This window comes from Rhipicephalus sanguineus, chromosome 2 (genome assembly GCF_013339695.2).
Source record: "Rhipicephalus sanguineus isolate Rsan-2018 chromosome 2, BIME_Rsan_1.4, whole genome shotgun sequence".
NCBI lineage: Eukaryota > Metazoa > Arthropoda > Arachnida > Ixodida > Ixodidae > Rhipicephalus > Rhipicephalus sanguineus.
In genome coordinates, this window is record NC_051177.1 from 124876937 (window position 1) to 124897367 (window position 20431).

Here is a 20431-nt window from a genome sequence, read left to right on the forward strand (position 1 = left end):
CATTACGGCAGAACAGCGCAACATACGGAACAGTAAAACACACAGGACGTAACGCTGTCTATCAACTCTAAGTTCATAGTCATCATCTGCCATAATGTTCATGAACCAACTGGCATACACTAGTAAAGGAATATTTACCTACACATTAAGAAATCTGGTGCATATGAAACTGTTCAAAACTGAATTTAAAACAAACTGCTCTAAACGGCACGAACAACAACAAAAACACTCTCGTACCATGTATCCAACTCTGTGGCTCAGTAATAAATGATGGGGGAAACTACGTGTTAGGAGATATAAAACGAAAGAAAAAGATGTGACGTGTTTAATGACTGCTCTAAGCCTACTTCTGGCTTTCAACATAGCATCTGCAACACCCTCTTAAACATTTTACCATCTTCACAGTAAGCTGTGAATTCAAACATCATATTTGTTTACTTTTCGATGGTATCACAGATGCAGTTTGTAGAACAGCGATATCTGGCTTAGGTTTGAGGTTAAGGAATATTAAACTGTGGAATTCGTACTACTAACCATAAGGTGCGTTTTCCGTGCACCTCATCAAAAGTTAGGCAAAAAACAGTCTTCGACCGGCGGTTACAGTCTAGAACTTATCCTAACCTGGCGTACTAGGCTTTGCGGCCATCTCATGGAGAAGGGGAAACATAAGTCAGCTCCGCGGCAATGCACTACTGCTGTGCAGTGAAGCATACAAAAAAAAATCAGTAGGGTCCGCTGTCACGAGACATATTGCGCTTCCAAAGAAAAAAAAAAAACGCGCTTTTTTCGACGAAGGTTTTCGCGGACCCCGAGAAACAAGGCTTCGCAGACACCCTGGGGTCCGCGGACCCCCATTTGAAGGACCACTGTTCTAGAGACTCTCTGGAACTCATACTATGGGAGAGAGAGAGAGAGAGAGAGAGAACAACTTTATGAAAATGCCTGCAGAGACGATGAGGCTCCCTCCACGCTGGGAGGACGAGCTATGGGAATGTCGAGCGATGACACACAATACTGGGGATGCAAACCTCCAGTGATCCTCTCCGCGTGCGCTTGGAGACTGTTGCACAGCTCTCCAAGAAGGAGAAAGCCGCCAAGACTCGGGAACTTCTGGCCGTCACCCAGGCGGGACCTTCTGCCCGTCCCACAAACTCGCAGGACTTTTGAACAAACTTCTTTGAATGGACAATTTTTAGGAAATAACAAAGGAATTACAGGCTTTGAAGGGTATTTCGCCTTCTAGTTCCGCTAGAATGTCCATTTCTCCCTCTCGTGCGCGACAGATTTCGTTCAAATAGGCCCAGAAATCGCCTCACAAAAAAACGCTTCTCAGCATTACGTGTACGAGTATTTAACTGCATGGAAAACAGAGTATGACTGATGTAAAGGTTTATTTCAGGACAGTAAAAACTTTGAAGAAAGCGCAGTGTCATTTAGATGACGTGTTCGGTACTCACGGATTGAAACGTGACATCGTTCTTTTTTTATATAACGACTGCTATGAGCAATTGCTCGTGATGACCGCAAATCTGGCCGCCAAAGTTAATGTTGGCTCTGATGTAAGTGCTCGAGTAAAAATTACGTCGATATGACACCAAGTGTAGACGCTCGAAACGAAAGCACGTGCATTACATTTAGCACTAAATTTTCGCGTTTCAATCCTTAAGTACTGTTTACGTATAATTTTAGAAACCCTCGGCTATGCTTTCAGTATCTGAGAATGGCCTGCCATGTAAGACAGATAGCTGAGGCTGACAGCGAGCAGAGAATCTTGCTCACTGTCGAAGCAAGGGCAGCAATAATAGAGTCACTGCAAGTATTCCGCAAATTCCCACATCACCCGCACCCAGCGGCCTTCATCGCGATTGTGCACTGGCTACATGGCTTGCAGTGCTACTCCACCCGTCGCGGTAGATCAGCAGGTAAGATGTCCCGCTGCTAAGCTCGAGGACACGGGTTCGATTCCCACCCACGTCGGCCACATTTCCATGGGGGCGAAAGCCAAGAGCACCCGTGTACGTATGTTAGGGGGCACATCAAACAACCCCAGGTGGTCAAAATTATTCAGCAGAAAGGACGGTGATATCGGTGAATGATTAATCGATGAAAAGTGTCCCACAAAACGATTAATCGTCATCGATCACCACCCTTGGTTTAATTAATGACTCGACTAAACGTCGCCGATTAATCAATGTACAGACAGTGACAGGAGGGACGCGAAAATTTTGGAGGCGTATTAGAAGGCTGAGCAAAAATTGGGGGATGCTTAAGCTTCGCCTTTAAGAGTTGGACGCGATAGCGATATCCTGCCCCTAGTGCGCACTTCGAACACTTCGAGTGTTTAAAAGAATGCGCGCACTAATGTGTGTGCCTTATGTAATTGGTAGCATGCTTTAAACCAGGAACAATTATGCGCGAGAAACTTTTTCGAAGTTGCGATGCACCCACTACGTGGTCCTAAGGAAATACGCGCAATAATATGTGTGCCTTTTGTAATGGGTGGCTGTCTTTAAACCGCCAAGTCGTTATCATACTGACATGGTGTGACGCCTGATGGCAGTGTACGCTTGTACCACGCAATATTACTGCGATATTACATCTCGTACTGTGACACCTGTATATAGGACGCGTATTTTTGGGAAGCAAGAAAGTTACTTTCAGTGCAGCTCCAAGCAGAGGCGTGGCTGTGTGGTAGAACACCTGCTTGCCGCGCAAACGGCCTGGGTTCGATTCTCACTCGGACCGAACGTTTTTATGATTTATTTTATTTGCAGCTTTTTCGATTTTTCAAGCACGGACAAGATGATGACTTTTCGCTCACAACCAACGGCGCCGACACTGACGCCGACGGCGGAATTTCTGCGATACGAGCTCTTTAACGCTATCGCGTTAAAAGCTAAGCGTTTCTATAGTCAGCGCTACACCTTTACGCAGTCGGACGTGCCCCGTCACTGTTTAATGGGTAGGCCATGACGGCTGAGGTCCCCTTATGTGGCATTATAAGGACTGTATACTTCCTGTTGGTATAAAGTTAATCGAGCGCAAAAATTGCATATTCACACGTTCACACACACACACATCCACACATACAGGCAACCACCCCAGTTGAAAAACCCACCAGAGTGTGTTTGGCGTGTGTGTTCTGGTGTGTTTTGGTGTTAACACCAGAACGTGTGTTCTGGTGGATACACCAGTCTGGTGTGCTGTGTTCTGGTGGGACGTGTTCTGGCGGGATGTGTTCTGGTGGAAAATCGACCCAGTGTGGTGTGCCCTGGTGGGAACGCGGACCCAGTGTGGTGTGTTCTGCTGGGACTTGTTCTAGTGGGGTGCGAACCTAGTGTGGTGTGTTCTGGTGGGAAATGCAGTCATTCACCTAACCTTTTGCACTTAGTATTATCAAGTATGCAGTCACAAACTTGGGCATGTAAACGTTATCCTATTAAAATAAAATTTCACTAAACGCAATGAACGATTATGACAACGCTATTATCTTCACCTGGCCCTGCTATCACACTAGCACCAAAGTGAAATTGTAATATTAAAAAAGAGAGCAGGAGACCTTGCCATCTACGCAAAGAACAAAACATATGTTCCATTCCATACACAAGAGGAGAATGCCACTGATCGACTGTATACGGTTCTGTGTCGTGCAGACGAACTATGGAATTGTGTGCTCTGATGTCACAACTGGTGTACAGGTTAAATTAGGTAAGCTTTACGCCTGCATATGTGCAGTACAGAAAATATTTGTGTTAGACGCTTTTTGAGTACCTTGTAGATCTCTACCATGCCTTTCACTAATTTATCTAGCTATTTACCTAAATAAATAAATAAATAAATAAATAAATAATATATATATATATATATATATATGCACACACAAATTTAGAAACCTCACAGTACACGGTAAAAGGCACCATGGTAAAAGAACTGCATAGACTTCATGCACATCATGCATTGCAAAGCTGACAGTAGTTGATGGGGAACCCATAAAAAGACAAAGAAAGCGATGTCACATTTGCATTTATTCAACGCATCAGCACAGAACAAGTTTTTGTACTTCTAATTACACTATACAGACATGGTGAACTGCAGTAGGCATACATGCATGTACATCAATGTCCAATAAAAAAAGAATGCAAAATAATCGAAGTAACAGGGCTATACGTTTGAAAATTTCAGCAATCCCAGAACGTTGTGCCATAAAAGTGCTTGATTATATCTGCTACAAAATTTTGAAATTATGCTGTACTCGCATAGGAACATTGGAAATGAAAAGCACATTTGAAATGGAAAGCCAAAAACCAGCTTAAGTAAACCCACTAAAAATTATGAGATATTGTTCTTATGGCCTCTGTCCTTAAAAGGGTAGAGACCAAAGAAGGAAGGGCGCAACAAGCCAGCTGCCAGTATCGGACATATCACCTCTCAATGTGGCAACCAAACACAGAAATATAAGTTCACTGACAGGCAGAAATAGCATCAGCAAATAGCATCAAAAGAATGTTTCACATGTTTGTTGTTAAGGAACGGTTGTAACTGTAGTTTGTTTTCTGAATATGCATATTTTCCCCGCAAAATGCCAATACTACAAATGTCATACGACAAGGCGGTTAGACAAGCAAGGTGAAGTTGAGGTTTATTTCGGTATAAAAGCCTGACAAGGCGCCTGCCCCCTGAAAACCTAAAATCCCACCAAAATGACAAAATGCTCAGTGTAAAAAATTAACAGTAAATAATGAAATAAGCATAAGTTAGTTGCTACGTGCAGGTCACATGTGTATAAGAAAACAAATAGATGAGTGGATTGGCCCAGGCAATGACATCAGTGAGGCATATATGTGACCAACAAATGAAACAAAGTTTGAGCAAATAAACAAACATGAATGTGACATTACATGACGAAACGTAAGATTTCAATGCATAAGGTTTCAAAAATTTTAAAAACAAAGAAAACAAATACTTTAGAGAATACAAAACAATGATTATGATGACGGTGAATATGTTTATGTAGATATAGCATAGGTGTGCGCACAGGAGGGCGGGGGGTGGCTTCCCCCCCTATTCACCTAAGAGGGGGGGGGGGAGTGCAAAGTCAGCCCCACACATTGACATAATAGGGAGGGGGGCGCTGCCACTCGGGGGGGGGGGGGCGAGGGGAAAATGTCAGCGCCATACATTGACATAATTGGGAGGGGGGTACTGCGACGAACCTTCGCCCCCCTGAAGGGGAACCCTGCGCACGCCTATGGTAGATAGTAAGTGTGACTGAGTCTTCCTTTTAAAAATCCTGTATGAGTCTATATCGTCAATCAGAGTAGTTACATTCGGGTGTCAGATCAAGGTTAAACGAAAAATATTTCTGCAATATTCTCTGCCTTACCAGCACAAGACCCTCGCCAAGTATTGAGTAATTATTTGGCGCATACAACACGTACTGCGCGGTTGCCTGTGTGCGTGGGTGTGCGCGCATGTCAGTGTGCCATTTCCGCGTTCGATTACAGTAAAACCTCGGTGATACGAATCTCGCGGAATCACCAAAAATAGTCGTATCATCCGAAATTCGTATCACCACAAAGTATGAAAAATTAGCATGCGACAAAAGAAAGCCGGCGTACATTTTCATTTATTCTTCTTCACGGCCGCAGTGAAGTCGCGAACAGCTCCGAATGATTGCCAGTGAAGGTTTTAGACGTCAACAATCCTACCTGCGATCTTATATATACGGCCCGTGCGCGCGTGTGTAATTATTTAACCATGTGTAGTAGACCCTTCCAAAGCTCAGTATGCTTTTTCGCATGACACTAGAGTACTGCGGCGAAAGTGACTTAAGGAACGCTTTGACGCGATAGATGAAGGCCAGAAAATTTCACAACCGCGGTTCTACGTAATTATTTTCTGATCGCGGCGGTGTTAGGGGTGTTTTTCGAGAGATTTACGGCCGTGCCCGCAACAAGTGCGTCCCCAACAGTCGTGTATGTTGACTTTGTGAGGCCTAGCTCCTTCGCCAAGACCGTCCTTGTCTTCTTTGGGTCCTCGTCCACCTTTCGTAGGGTGTCTGATGCAAGAGGACATCGCTTGCATGAAAGACATGGCTCGTAATCTAAACGCGAAGGCACACGGAGGCGCATTAGGGCCTCCAAGATTCGCGCACACAATCTCGGAGGCTACGACGCGTCACTGTAGGTTTACTCTGATTACTGTGTGAGAAAAGTATTTTTCTTACACCGTGATTCTGACCAAATGGCGGCGCGGCGCGCATGCACGCGCTTGCGCTTCTGCGCCCGCTCCTGCTTGGCGCGACTTCCGCCACAGCGCGGACCGCACCTCTTCGTAGCTGCGCGGTAGCGTACGTTCGTATCAAACGTCGCTGGGTGAAAATTGGTTCGCAATAACCGTACTCCATTACATTGCAGGCCAATGGGCCTTGGCCGGGACCAAAGAAAAATTTGTATAACCCAGAAATTAGCATGATCCGTGATCGTATCACCGAGGTTTCACTGTAATTGCCAAAATGAGCAACCAACTAGCCCAATAACAAGTTCTTTCGTTTGCTTCCCACCGTCACCCCCGGAAAGCAGGGTATCAAAGGCAGGCCACTTGGATCAGCACGTAATCGATTCATTTTTGCTTTTGTATCCATTTCAAAGGTTGTTTTCTTTCAGACTCAACCATTAGAAGGTAGGAGGGCGGGAAGTGACACTGCGGTGATACTTGGATCACCCTAATGGTGGACCCTGCACGCGCCTGTGAATCCGTTTAAACAATAACAATTGTTGACAGAAGTGAACTAGGGGTAGGGTTCCCTATCGTGGTGGCACCATTGAGGAATACTGTAACACTGATGGAAGGGTGGCTGGCATAAAAATTTTGAGTTTTAGCCCAATTAAATCGAATAAAACAACCAGAAGCAACTTCAATAAAATGAAATAAAACGTCAAAAGGTTGAAAAATACCAAGATTCCCAAAGATTTACATTTCTTGGTCTTAAATCTACCCACACAATTTTATTAAAATGGGACGAAACCTTGAAAAAAAGAAAGAAATAAACAAGGTTTTGAAGGTCTCACCTTGTTGGTCCAAAACACACCGTAACCGGCTTTATTAAAATGAAATGAAACATTCAACGATAGAAAATTACAAGATTTTCAAAGGCTCTAGGCTTACCTTATTGGTAAAATATACACCCGCAATGAATTTTATTAAAATGAAATAAAAATTCAGCGATAGAACATAGAAGATTGCCAAAGGCTATCGGCTTACTTTTTTGATCGAAAATGCACTCACAAACAATTTTATAAAATTGGAATAAAACTTCCAAAAGTAAAAAAAAAATACACGCACAGTCAATTTTAATAAAATGAGATAGACCTTAAAAAATTGATAAATACAAGATTAGCAACGCTTACCTTTTCGATAAAAAAATGCACCCACAATCCAAATTATGAAAATGGGATGAAACTCTCAAAAATAGAAAGACTATCAAGATTTCCAAAGGCCATATGCCGCCCTTTTACGTCAAAAATGCACCCACACTCAATTTTATTAAAGTAGGATAATATTTTCCGCGAGAGAAACGAGACATGATGACGCGGGGCACGAGAACGCTACAGCGCTGTGTCCTTGTGTATTCCACCATCTTGCGTCGTTTGTTTACGCTAAACCCCAACATGCGCATATATTGTAGCGGCACTCGACATATTGTTAGCGGCACTCGACAAGCGAGATTTGTTATTCAGCAATTTTTCAACACTGCAAGTTTACATATTCCCTAATTGGCGTTTGGCTTTGTACCATACGTCGTTCATCCCTTGGCTATTCTTTAAAACCAGTTATATTTAGTGTTTAAGAAAGTTAAGATCATTTGTCAAATCTTTCCGCATTTGTGTTTTCATTCCTTGTGGCCCATACCAAATAAATAGAGCCCTGCAGGAATATAAACTGTGTTCCAGGCAAAGTTTTTCGTCAGTTGTGTTAGTTCCTCTCCTTTGACGGTGTCATTGCCGCGCTGTTAGCCTTTGAGATGTTTCTCAGGCATTTTGAAAGTGGCCGCCGAAAAACAGTAATTAATAAATTACTGGATGAAAACATCCTTACTGATAACAATTAATTGATTAATGGCTAAGGCAGTGAGCGATTATTCGTTAACCGATTAAGAAAACTGACCATCGCTAATCCGGTATGCCCCTATACTGTGTGCCTCAAAATCCTATCCTCAAAATCCTGTACGAATTTCTAATAAAGAAACGAGCCCTTAAAAGTAATCGTCTTTCCTTCATTCCAAATCCTATCGTGGCTTTGGCACCCAAAATGCCATCAATGATTGCTGGTATCGTCCTCGGATTTGATTCTACACTGCGACGGTGACATTTCGAACGGGTTGCAAATTAGGGTTACGGGCTCGCTTAAAGAGTTAACAAGAGGCCCAGAAGTATGCGGAATCCTTTACAGTGCCGGCTTCCCTCAATTAGCCTAAGGCTTTGAAATGGAGCGTTAAAACCCTACGTATCGATCAATGCTCCAAAGCCTATAGAGAGATACGTGACGGTCACAACGGATGTAATGGCACTGCATCAATGTTTGTCAATGGTGGGAACAACATAAAGTTTCCTTTCCCACGCGTTTAGCGGACGAGCGCGAACTGTGTGCTCGGAATTAGCTATAGGCACTGCGAAGTTTCCTTGTGGCAGCGCGTACAGCAATGCGAACAGTGCCAGCAGTGACGGAAAGTTTGTTCGCGCCGTGTGAAGAGGACTGCACCAAGCAACACCGAAGAAGACAAGTAGCGAAAGCACCGAGTACATCTTTTTTTTTTTATTTTCTTTGCGCAGCGTGCTTGCTTCATTGAATAGCATTGCGATTAATTATTACAGTCATCACCACATATCAGGAAGCTTGTTGCTCTTCGCGTGGAGGTTTTGATCGCGCAAGTGCACTCGCAGAACTCGAGACCTGCCTTCCACAGGAGCTTGACTAGCACTCTGATCTCGTAATGTTCGAACGGCGCCTGTAACAATGCTGTTTTTTGTTACTATAAGATACCGCACGACACCGCACTTTGCTTTACAATAAAGTGCAAATGCTGCGCAAAGCATACGAAGGATCCAGAGAGAAGGAGAATATTCGGTGCGTGAAGGTGTTTATTGGCCGCTGGTGTAAGGGTCGACCGGTACCTCGATCAACGGCTAAATTCACGGTACCCCAGCGCGAGCGGCGTCCACGAGCAATGCGCGGTAGAGACAGACCCACTAGACAGAGCTGGAGAGGATGCCCCACTATAGCGTTACCCTTCGCCACAAGTGAAATTGAATTCTTCGTGGGGATGTGATGGTCAGGCGGTGTCAGACGGCCACCCCTTCAGCTCTTTCCACAGCCGGAGTCGGGTCTCCAAGCCGCGGATCCCGCCTTCCCAGGCGACGCTTAAAGGGACACCAAAGATGTACAATGAATCGGTTCAGATTCATAAATTGTGCTCTGAGAACTCTAATGTCGTTAATTTCGCCATCATAGGTTTATTGTTATTAGAGGAGAAAATCAAGTTCAATGTTTCATGTTTAAATTTCGCGCCGAAATCTCCCTGCGTGAGGTCACGGATTTCAAAGTGTATTTATCGTATTTTGGCGCCATTGGCTCAACAAATCTACCCAAACTTGATATGTTACGTCTATGGTCCCCTCAGAGGATAATGTACTTCGTTTTTACCGATTAGGAACTACGTAGTCTCTAGTAGGCGCCGTCAAAATATGCGACATCACGGCGAATGGTGCGGAAACTTCTAGGTGGCTTCGCCACCCACATTTTGTTTTTGCGTGTTTTCTCGTTTACTAAGTGTCTTCTCGCAGCAAACGTGGTGTTTTTGGTATTGTGAAAGAGTACTTTACTAATACGAGAAAAATCGTTTTGCTCTTTAGTGTCCCTTTTGAGGGAGCGGTCAGGAGAAATTCGGGTGGAGGGTCGTGCCTCAGTCCCAAAGAGTTCCGAGAGCACTACTAGGCAGCTTGCTCACACAGCCTAGGCGATCGAACTCGGCAGTAAAATGTGAGGTGAACTGAACGAGTTTCACTGCCTGGAATACATTGGTTCGGGTCCTAGAGAATTGGAGAAAAAATGAAATAACCAGGCAGTTTCAGCATGATCAGTACTTCAACCTCGCCCCACTGTCGTGGTCATTATTTTTCGTAATGTTCGTGCCACTAAATATACGTATAATCTTTTTTTTTGTCGTCTAACTCAGAGACTTCGATTTCTCATGATCGGTAGTTTCAACAAACATTATAAGCTATCATACATCGTTTTTCCAGATGCCTTGAGATTGACATTTTACTAAAACGTTTAAAGTTGCGTCTAAGAAATATCTTCTATTTTACATATCTTCTGGGCGCCCATGATTAGCCTATACGATTATGCGTATGGAAATATATAGTATATGTAGAGGCTGGTGCTTCTTGATTCCTAACGTTAAATGTAAAGCGAAAGTGACCACATTACTGGCGTCAAGGAAAGAGTAAACGCCGCATAAAAACACAATAACCATAGAAAAAAGAAGAAACAAACGCTTCCATTAAAAGTGGTTTGCGTTCAATTCCACAAATGCTGTAAATGATTTTGGTTTTGCACTTTTTGTACTATATGTAAGTGTTATTCTTCCACTGCAACTTATGTAAGCAAAGCAACTCGAAATTGGCGCGGCGATGTGCGCGGCGACCAGCGGCTGAGCGCTCAGACGCTGACCTAGACGTTGTTGAAACGCCAGCCTAGATGGCAGCAGCGTACCATAAAAGGGCTTCGAGCGCGTAAGCGTCATGGCTTTGGTGCTGCCATCTTCTGTGCTTGAGAAAAAACAGGAACTGGTTTGTCGCCCACAAACGGCGCTGGCGGTCACGGAAGAAAAAAAAAAAGCGCGCGCGATACAAATGAAGGTGGAAACGCAATATGGTGGTACAATTAGACGCAGGCACCTAAGCATGGGCAGTAACGGAACACTTTCGTCAGCATTTTTTTACACCACCTGACATTGCGACAGTGACGTGCCCACACTGTAGGCTGCGCTGCCACGCACACGTTCGCCACTGATTATGGCAGTGTTCTGCATTCGACAAAGAGCGAATGGCCATACATGCTTTGCAATGCACGAATTATCGTGATGCACTGCTTACGGATCCGAACACGCAGCTATCATTTGCGCAATATGAAAGTCAGAGCGGCCTGATCAGGGTGGTTTAGTGGGACTGACACATCACAGTACTGACCACACACCACCTCAGTACAAGTGACTGCTACTTAAATAAGTGGAAACCCTAAGACACTGCAAGCGATTATACTAGTTTAGCGTAGTCCCGATTATCTCCACAGAGGACCTGCACCTTCCCAATAAAGGACTTTCCATCTATCTACCATCGTTGCCATCTTGGATGAAGACGCTGTCCCAGTGGTAGTTGCGCCTTTGGTATGCAGAGCGCCATTTGTGGTATTGAATTTTATCATTATCATCATCAAGGGCGCGCAACGAAAATGGTGTAGCGCGTTCGTTTAGAAGCACACACCTCAGTGACGAAACAATTACATCACCGTTTTTTACGCTGTTTATAGCGTCATCGACGAAGACGTCGGATTTGCCGGTACGTGTTCAGTCGAATTAGTTACACAACGCAGGCAGGCCAACGTCACTGCATATAGGCGCATGCGCGCTTGTATCGTGGCAGCGTGCGAGAGGTGTCTCCATTACTCATTTCCGTTTTCCTCTTACGTTTCTCAGGGCCAGCTCTCAGCTATGACCTACTTCTTTAAGGTTTCTAAGTACGTGCACCAGGCTCCAACAGGCTCGAATTTTAATCGGCTCGGCGAGAGAGTGCAGAAGAAAGGAAATGAGGAAAACACCAAGAAAACAAGCTAAACAAAAACGAGGAGGAAAGAGATAGTGGGAATCTTGAAATACGGTTGTTTCGGCCGGCGGTTCTTCTCACCCTCATTCCTAGTCGTTCTTTTTTTGTTCTTTTTACGTGAATGTTTACGCTCATTCGTTACGTGTATGGGCGACTTTCCGTTAGAGCCGGCCGCTACAGCGGATCTTGCCGTAGCGGGCGGAGGTTTTGAATCACGTGCGGGTGTCGTGCGGGTGACGTGCTGGTCTCGTGTCCGCATGCGCATTGCGCATTTCAATTTGTCCGCTGTAAGGACCTTTCGTTAGCGCGATGGCGCGCGGCGTTAAGAACTAGTCAAGGTTATAACCAGTCAAGGCTGATCTTACGCTTCGATCTCGCTCGAGGCAAACAGCCGTTCAAAAGAAATAAGATAATACACCATTTTTGTTTCCCCTTTCTGTGCCTTGAATGACAATGAGCGAAGAACAAACACGTAGTAGCGCTGGATACAGGGGATGGGATTTCTAGCTCGCCCGCGGTAGGGGTGGGCAAGGAACGCTTGAAGTAGTGGCGGTACAGGTGGATCAAACTTCATTTACTTCACTTACAAACTTCAAGAAGACGGTATTCTATAGTATAAGGTGAGAGGTGTCCCCAGCCTAGGGTGCCGCGGCAATGAGCGAACAGCTTGGCCCTGTTACTAAGACGGTGTTGGTCCTCATGGCTTCGAGCCCCCGAACTGGGCCTTCCACCGGCAGAATAGAGGAAAAAAAAAACAGCATAGAAATACGCGTAGCTTTCATCCACATGATTAAAACAGATACTCCGACTTAAGTCGGAGTATCTGTTTTAATCATGAACTCTCCCGGCTTTTGGAACATTTTTGCTTTCATCCACATTTTGAAAGGAAGCGCGAGTATTGCATGATATCTACTTTGTGTGTGTGTGTGTGTGTGTGTGTGTGTGTGTGTGTGTGTGTGTGTGTGTGTGTGTGTGTGTGTGCATGCGTGCGTGTTGGGGGCATAGATCGGCAAGTTCACTCATGAGTCGACTCACTCATGAGTGAGTCAGATCGAGCAGTGAGTCTGAGTGAAACCGGTTGAGTAACATTTTGGTGAGTTTGCGTCCGACTGAGAAAATCACTTGAGAAAACTTTTAGTAAGCTGAGTCCGAGTTAGTCCGGTTGAGGAAAGCTTCGGTGAGTCTGAGTCCGAGTGAGCACTAAGGGCAAAATTCAGATCCCATCCGATCCTGGATATTTTTTTACAGCAAAAACTGTTGTGAGATCACAACAACGGCCAATTTAGGTAATGTAGTCGCCGCCGGTGTCCGTAACCACTATCGCGCGAAATGAGAAAGGAATATCCAGTATCGGATGGGATTTGAACCCGGGCCCTCTGCGAACCAGTCGAATGTTCTACCACACAGCCACGCCGGTGCTTGAAACGACTTCGCAAGAAGACCATATACAAGCGTCATGTCGGGCAAGGAATCACGTTAACATATGTAATATACTGTGGTAGAAGAGTAAAATAATAACCAGGCGTCACAGCTCGCGAACTGCGTAACAAGTGGGTCGTTTAATGCTTCCACCCCATTACAGAGGGCTAAGCCATAATTCTGCATCCTCATCAGCCACAGCATCAACAAAGTGCACATTATGCCTTACAGATATGTAGCGGGTACCTCGCTTCTACGCAGAATGACGAATAATGGCGCAGTGGGTGCTTCCCTACTTCACAAAAATAATCACTATGTATGGCGCAGTCGGCAGGCTTGCATGTGTACTTGTAGTAGCTGCCCCAAGAGAGTTAACAACGGGCTCTAGAAATGCCGCTCCTCTAGCTTTCGCTGTGACTATGCTGCGCGGTCCGCGCAGTCCTGGCGTTTTTTTTTTCTCTCATTTAGCGCGATAGCGGTTACGGACACCGGCGGCGGTGGCGGCGGACAACTACGCCGCCAAAATCGACTGTGATTTCACAACAGCTTTCGCTGTGAAATGCGTACAAGCTTGAGATTTTGCGATGAAGTGAAGTGTAGATTTACGTCTATACCTGTGAATGAGACGTGAAAGTGAGACTTGCCGTTGTCAGCGTTCCAGTGCAGTCGCATCTCTATTTCAGGTTGTACGTCGTCATTACACGCAAAATCTACTTTCATTTCTCTATCTATCTCTTTTTTTTTTCTCTGCAAGCCCGTGATGTGTATTTTTCGGCTCTCAGCTGTATATGAAACAAAACAATGAAAGCCCTCTTCGTGCATTTCGATGCCTAATAATAATAATATCTGGGGTTTAACGTCCCATAACCACGATATGATTATGAGAGACGACGAAGTGGAGGGCTCCGGAAATTTCGACCCCCTGGTGTTCTTGTGCGCCTAAATATAAGCACGCGGGCCTCAAGCATTTTCGCTTCCATCGGAAATGCAGCCGCCGCGGCCGGTATTCGATCCCGCGACCTTCGGGTCAGCAGTCGAGCGCCATAACCACTAGACCACCGTGGCGGAGCTGCATTTCGATGCCTCCACATACGTTTGCGAAGCCTAAAGAACTCAGGAAGAAAGGTCATTAACCGTAGCCTCGTACGCATTTCGGTGTCGCTTCACCGGGGCACGTGACACTTAACCGGCTTTACATTTTGCGAGAAGAGCAGAGCAGTGGCGGGGAACCTTGACTTTGAATGGGTATCGACGACACCTACAGATTCGATAAGCACCGAGACGTCAGAGATGTCGCGAGTGTAATTCCACATGCCAGATTGTTCGAGTCAAGTAAACAGTTTAACGACCGGATCACCGATAACGAGGCACCAACTCTACGTGCCCTGCTTCCAGGAAGGCGAATTATAAAAAGCCTGCGGATACTCGTGGCCGTGCACCTGAAAGTTGTTCGAATAACACGCCAAAAGCTGAATGCCGTATCCTTTTCACCTGGATGGACCTCTCATGTTCTGTACGCTATAATAAGTATGACAAAGGCAGAGTAATATAACAATGGCGTTTTACGTGCCAAAGCAATGATATGGATATGAGGCACACCATGGAGGGGGGTGGGGGAGATATCAGGATTGATTTTGACTGCCCGGAGTTCGCTAACGTGCGTCTAAACTTAAGTACCCGTGTGTTATCGCATTCCAGATCGCCCTTCCCCGCAAGCCGGACCCAGAAAGGACGCGCTGCTTCTTCCTACGTGCTTCTAATTTTTGAACGACTTCACTGCTGGGTCCTGTGATTCCACAACTCTTCACTGCTACACATATTCCTGGACTGGCTCTTCTCTTACCCATCCAGTACCATGTACAGTGCGTCTCACTGTGACATAGTAGGCCAACTATCTCGTATAGGTGAATCTCATTAACTGACTTCTTTTGAGTGCGGCTGCCTGAGAGTCTAAATCCAGCATAAAAAAACAAAGTTGAAAATCTGAAAGTTGATGACAGGTCTGTCATCATATTATCATGAGTGATTGCGTGCAATACCAAGGCTGCACATTTTACATGATCCCAATGCATTACTCAATTTCGTGACAACTGCGGCGTTGCGGAGTAGTGCGCAGTATATAAAGACAACCGATAAATGCTCGACCAAGGCCCCGTGACAATAACACGGATGCTGGCTCCGAGGCGCTACCGATCGAAACAGACCTCGAATTTATTGGTTTGCTCAGCAAACTTTGATCCTCCAATAAAGAAAGTGTGTGACGCGCACGTTAAATCTTCCCTTTTGTAGCGTTAGCTACACTTGCCTAGCTGGAGCCGATTTCGCGTGGATCCTCATGAGCCGTGCTGCGCATGTTCAAGGATCAGTGATGTCACACAGCTGGCTCACCGCTCTCTGCGCTTTCCGCCACCGCGATCTCACGCGTGCTCCGCCACCACCGCGCGCGACTCGCCGCTATGGTCTGCGCTTTCGGGAGGAGTGGCGTCGTAGCCGCGGCAGACACATTGGCGCCGGCGCGCGCGAAGATTCCGCCACCGCCATGCGCGACTCGCCGCTGCTGGTCTGCGCATTCGAGAGGAGTGACGTCGTAGCCATGGTAGACGTACTGGCGCCGGCGCGCGCGCAGCTATTCGCTTTCGCTGTGCAGTCACCGTCTGACACTGCGCTGGGACCGCTTGATAGCGCCTCGGACTGGCGTTTGCAGGTGGGTAACGCCATGGAGAAGGAGAGCGCAAATGCTGCTCAACGGCGCAGAAGAGGCGAGAAGCTTATCTCATCGGATCCCGAAGTAGTTGCCTGGCAATTCAGCGTACGAAGAATGAACAGAAGAAGGCTAATAATCCTAGACAATCCGGAAAGCTAAGAATAATCAGCTGAACCTTTGCTAACGCTACGTATATCCTGGCATAGCCGAGCTAAGCCACTGCAAATGTTATCATATTTTGCACTAACGGTCGAGACTGCAGATTCATCGCCTAGGACAGCTATTACAAGATGTGCATTTTTCTTATCTTTTACATATCTTTCTGCCCACATACTATTAGGCCTTTCTGCCCCCTCCTCCTCTCTCCTCGCAAAATAGCAAGTAAGCGAATATACGCCGACTAATCATTCAGCTTTTCAGTAAAGAGCTTTCTGTACCTCTCACTCAATAAATCACGATCAAGTCCGACCGCACGAACGCCGGGCCCCAAAAGTGCTCACGGTTTCCCAACGGCGCCATCCTATAGAAGCCAATAACAAGCAAAGAGCCGCTTGCATCACTTCACAATTGCATCCTTTTGAAAAAAAGGCCGTCCTTACCCTCCAGCGAGTTCACACAACGCTAATGGCGCGATAAGTTCAGCGACCCTGTACGGCGAACTCGACGATTTGACGGCTTTCACTCGCTTCCTCCACGCATAACCTCCGCTCTGTCGGAGAAAAGGAATCACGAGTGAGAGTGAGACGAAGGAAGATAGAAAGAAAGAAAAAAAAAACACACACGCACACTTACAGAACCCTTACTCGCAGACCTTTTTTTTTTCTCGCTTTATTTTTAGCTTTTTTTTGCGCATCTCCGCGAGCGCGTGACATAAATTGCTGCTGGAAGACCGTTGTTTGAACGACGCAAATGGACAACTCCGCGGGAGCCCCCATTTGAGGCAATTTCGTGTCCGGCCGACGTCGCTGCACAAAAGCACGTAGCCGCATGCTCCCACGGTCAACTCAAGCGTGACCACACCGCGGTTTACCCGCTGGACACACGATCCAGCGGTCCGTGGACGTTGTCGTAGTCGATTGACGAGCGCTATTGGCTCGTGGGCGCGTCCCTAGCAGAAACCGAAAGTGCATGCCGTGACGATTATTCTGTGGGCCTGACCTCACTTCCTGGTTCGTAGGCCCCGCACCCTCCGCAAACACGAAATGTGATTTGCTTATCTCTGTAACGTGCATCAGTAACGATGGTTTCTATTGTTAGAACGAGTCGGAACGATAGTTCGGCGTGCTCGTAGGGTTGCTTTTCGGAGGTCGCTGAACGGCGCTGGGTGAACGGGAACCAACCAGTGGGCGAGAAACTGAAATAAAATGATTCGATTGTCTCCTAAGCATTGTCGCTGATGGGCAGCAGTGCTTCGAGACTGCAAGTGTAAAGTTTGTGTGGACTAGTTTAAGCCGTACGCAATAGCAAGATAAGTATCACGCTCGGACTAAGCGGTTAGCCGAAGTTTAACTAAATTGCGAGTTCCAAGCGGAAAAACTGAACGGGCGCGAGCGACGTAGAGTGGCAGGACTTCTTACTTCACAGCCGAGGGTTAAGATAAGGCCATGCGCGCGCAAGGACAATTGTAAATTGAAAAATAAGTGGCGGTGTAAAATTATGGTCGAGCACGCAAGGAAAAGGAAACGTCGTAACGATGCATTTCAGCAAACTGATGCCGCGTCATAAATGCACAGCATTAGAGTAAGTGGCGTAGCCAGAAGTTTGTGTCGGTAGAGGCATGTGCATGGATGAGTAGTGGAGGCCGTCTTTAAAGGAGTATTGACACGATTTCGAGACAACGCAAAAGGGACATTTTTCGTTTCCTCGGTATGCAGTGTCAACCCCCTCCAGACATCGGAGTCGGAGAGCGCGTATAAAATAGTTTAATTTGACTTTGAAGTTTTCGTCGCTAAGCATCTGCAAGCCAGCCCCACTGCAATGGACATTGTCCCGACGAGTCAACGCAGTTCCCCCGACTTTGCGAGCTCTGCGTCCTGCATGCAGCCCAAATCGTAGAAATCACTGTCAGGACGAAAATTCACTCATCGTTGTTTATGTGCACCACGAGCAGATGACGGATTTGCCGCTAGTACGTCGCAAGTTTCTGTATCCTCGTGACGTCACACTACTATGAAACGTCACTGAGAAGAGAAGCCGCCCCCTCGATACCGAAACCGAAAATGCCTTTTCAAGGTAGCGGTTATTAAAATATATTCGATGCCTTCCCAGGCACCAGAAGACTCGTTTTAGGTTTCTTGACGCCGGTATTTTTATTTAGAACAATAATCTGAAAATTTTTAAAATTTGTGTCAGTACTTCTTTAAGTGTGGCCGAGTGTCTTTTTTTGTTGCGTATCACAAGGTAGAAAAAAATTTCGGGAGGCGCACGAGCCCGGTGTGCCACCCCTAGCTATACCCCTGCTTAGAGTCAAGGTATCGCCCAGCTATTGCACTGTATTAAGCGTGTAAAACAGAACTTATGGCGCTAATCTCTTCATCAGGGCCAGTAGTAAAGTTGTGACATAGCAGCTAATTACACGACAGCAGGCAACGGCAGTAAACCACCGCGCATGTAGGCCACATTCGACAATTGAGATGTTTAACCATGCACGCAACCATACTGCTAACAGCAAAGAACCGCTTTCTCAGCAGGGGCTGTATTTCGCTAACGGATTCATGATTTCCTTTTCTCGTCTGCCTTGTACGAGCCACTGGGGATTGCCCAAAACGTACATACTACAAAAACTTTGTTAACGATGGTTCACGTCTTTGTCAGTAACATCATCCAAGTCTACGCGTCTTCGAGGCAACAATCTCGGACACAACCAAATTTATCCAGCAGACAGTTTATGCCAAGGAATGCATAGGGGTACATTAGTTGTTGCCTGTAACTATAGTTTAGTACTTATAACGCAGATTGAAATAAGTTAAAGTGGACGAAAAAACATCCTTTCCGTCGGTGGGGTCCGAACCTACAACCTTCTAATTACGTAGAGAAGCGCCTTATGAAACAACTACTTTACTAACAAAACATAAATAACATTCTTGAAACTATCGCCGTGTCTGTCTTTTTCTTGTGCTTTTATGTTCCCGTGCCTGTGTTGGCTCTTTGGTTAAGCCATAATAACGCGACTGGTCACAGTTCGCTCACGTCGACCCCTCAGTGGGACATCCTTTAGTAGTTTCACTCGTATTCCTCCTGAGAGGGGTAGCACGCATAGGAAAGAATGATCTTATTTTCCCATATGGCTCCTATAATTAGCTGCCGACGCAAAACAAAGCAGAGTCCTCCCGCAAAAAATAAAAAAAATAAAATAAAAATAAACTGACGAGAAGTGAAGACGGCAGTGAGTCGTGCTGCTCTTGAGACAATTCCGCCTTTCGCGCAGCCGCCCAGGAACGCGGCAGTGACAGTGACGACGACTTACCATGCGCGACTACGTATATGGCCTGGTTTATTCAGGAAGGCTGCAGCGTCGGGCAAGTAGAGCCCAAAAAGAACGACTGAAGCGCAGCGTCGCGCTCCTGAAGAAGCCCTCGCCGAGTGGAATGCGGATGAAGTGTCGCGTCTTCTGGAGGGAACTTGCATCCGCGACTCGCTTCGAGCGGTACAACCAAAAAGTTGGTCACAAGTGTCGTCCTTTTACTAGAACGCCGCACGTGGGAATATATACATATATGCCGCGGCGCTTTTCACATTTTTTCACTAACATATGCCCCCCTTACTGCCCTGGAATGCATGCTTTCGGACCAGGCAGTGCTTGAAGAGAAGCGACTTTGGAGCGCACATTGAACATTTAGATGTATCCCGCGTTCCTGGTATTCGACTACGAGGGCTGTGTGATCGAATGAGGTTGTCGACTCGACTGCGCTCAATCCTGACGTTCTTGGTTGGTTGGTAGTAGAATTTGTGAAAGAAAAAGGATAAAAAAAAGGATATGCGAAAAATATCATTTATAGGGCAGCAAAATTGCTAGCGGCAATAATGGTTTCTTTATTAAATGCTAATTAAGAAAGTGTTAAATAACAGAAATAAATAAATAAATACAGATAAGATACATAAGTAAATGAAATAATAATATGTAGATGTACTTATAATATTAACGTGGCAGTCTCTTTGTTTCCTTTATACAATACAATACGGCATTATATATGCCCCTGTTGCAGTGCCCCAGTGCCGACGCCCCCAGGGAGAGTAATGCCGATGAGGAAAGCTCAATTCATTGAAGCCATAGCGCTGATAAGAGAGGGACCACAGAAAGAGGACGGGACGTGCGCACGTCCCGTCCTCGTTCTGTGGTCCCTGTCTTATCAGCGATATGGCTTCAGTGAACGTAACAAACCAACTAGCCCAAAAGTCTGTTCTCTTAGAAAGCTCAAGCTGAAGT